The 2,185-nt window shown below is 41.1% G+C and overlaps 1 pseudogene; it reads right to left on the bottom strand.

Moving 5' to 3' along the window:
• Nucleotides 1–455: 455 nt before the first annotated feature.
• Nucleotides 456–1,306, bottom strand: LOC103256342 (annotated as a pseudogene).
• Between the last annotated feature and the right edge of the window lie 879 nt (nucleotides 1,307–2,185).

Below are 2,185 nucleotides of genomic sequence, written 5' to 3'. Positions count from 1 at the left end.
GGACCAGTAAAAATCTTCAGCAACTACATTCTTGGGTATTGATAACCCTGGGCTTGCTTTCTTTGCTGTTGTCAAGGAAATTAGTCTCAGGAGTCCAGGTGGTGGGCTGCGGGCAGTCATGTGGGGGAAGAGGAGGAGAGGAAGGAGGGGGAAGCTGATCACAGTAGGTGAGATTAGCTTGGTCTTGCATTGCCAGGAAACAAATACTTAGAATGAAAAAGTAATTAATACAAAATATACTTAAAAAGGTACAAGACAAGTATCAATAGCTATCTCCATGAGCAGGTTTGTCCTTGGCTAATGATTAGAGGGTAGAGTGTGTTTGGAGCACAGTAACCAACCAGCAAAGAATAACTAATTGGCACGTGAAGGAAAAGGAAAAACTCAGTTAAAAATGGCTGCTTCTTATCTAAAGTGACTCCATCTTGACTCTTTACCTTTTCTTTTTCTTTTTGGAACCACACTGTGTTATCTTTAATTAGGTAAAGATCTTTTTAACACGTCACAGAGACCATTTCACCCACTGCTCTGTTTGGCTGCCGGTCTCTTGTCTCTCTCTTCAGCAATGGTGAGGCGGATACCTTTTCCTGGGGGAAGAGAAATCCATGGTTTGTTGCCTTTGCCAATAACAAAAATGTTGGAGAGCCGAGGGGCAAAGCTGTGGCCGTTGGCATCTTTTACATGAACCACATCAGAAGACCCAGGATGTCTTTCTCTGTTGGTGATCACACCAATTCTTCCCAGGTTAGCACCTCCAAGTCACCATACACAGGTTACCAGGGTCAAACTTGATGAAATCAGTAATTTTGCCAGTCTCCAAATCAGTCTGAATGGTGTCATTCACCTTGATGAGGGGATCAGGGTAGCGAATGGTGTGAGCATGAGTCACCAGATGAGGAATTTCTTTTGTGCCCACAAAGATCTTTCTTACTTTGTACAACTTGTACTTAGTCTCCTCAGGTGTGATACAATGAACAGCAAACCAACCCTTGGTGTCATAGATCCGGCGGAAATTCTCTTCAGTCTTGTCAATGCTGATGACATCCATAAACCCAGCAGAGTAGGTTATGTCAGTCTGAACCTTGCCATTGATCTTAATGAACAGCTGCAGACAGATCTTTTTTACTTCATCTCCAGTCAGAGCATGCTTAAGTCTGTTTCTTAGGAAAATGATGAGAGGGAGACACTCTCTCAACTTGTGGGGACCAGTGGATGGACAAGGAGCAAACACACCGGTCAATTTATCCAGCATCTAATGCTTTGGAGCTGCTACCCGCTTCAAATGCTTCTTGGGACCACGAGCCATGTCTGTGCAGGGCATGGAAAGAGGCTTTAGCTTTTCGATCAGCTTTTATGAGTTGATTTTTTAAGGGAAACTTTTGTTTTCCCTTGGCCCCCTAAAGGTCAACTCTCATCAGCTTTTATAAGAGCAGCTGACATCCAGCTCACACCACAAACCAAATTTGCCATCTTCCCACTAGCATTGGTTCCCACGTCTGGCAGTTGTACCATTAAATTTCAGTTTTTCTTTCTCTTGACTCATTTCTATCTAGTGCCTAAACACTGGCAAACTTTTAAAATTCAACTATTAGCAGAGGTTATACAAAATATGCCCAAATCAGTCATTTCTAACTCTGACTCCTGTTTTTTTTTTTTTTTTTTTTACCAATTTAAATTGGCTTCAGTGGAGCGCCTGGACTACATTTTACATTTAGAATTATTAAATACAGTCCAATAATGATCTTACTGACACCTCGGCTATTTCAAAAATATCCTTATCATTTCATGCAAAATTATAGATACCATGTACCCTATTTGTTGAGGCCAAGCAGACTCATTTTAATGGGGAACCATTAGATTTGCCTTCAGGGAATGTTTGGGTTTTATTTACACATGCTACTATGAGAAAAATGAGGTGGTATAGGATAAGGGTGATTAATGATAGCATTTTCAGGGCACAGGGATCCCCAGGGGAAGCATCTGAGTTCTGCACAGGAGTTCAATGTCTCCACAAGGTTGTTTGTAGACCAAAGAACAACCCTCACTTTTACTAGTTGTTGGGTTTTCTTTTTTATTATTTGTTTGCATGCTTTAGTCGCAGATACTTTGCTTGTCATTAAGCTTCTGTTTATCACCCTTGTTTTAATCAGGATACCCAGAGAAGAAAAAAAATTAGACAAGAGAT

Source organism: Carlito syrichta, unplaced genomic scaffold (genome assembly GCF_000164805.1).
Source record: "Carlito syrichta isolate Samal-C Ts95f unplaced genomic scaffold, Tarsius_syrichta-2.0.1 Scaffold289266, whole genome shotgun sequence".
Taxonomy (NCBI): domain Eukaryota; kingdom Metazoa; phylum Chordata; class Mammalia; order Primates; family Tarsiidae; genus Carlito; species Carlito syrichta.
This window is presented reverse-complemented; position numbering and strand designations above follow the sequence as displayed.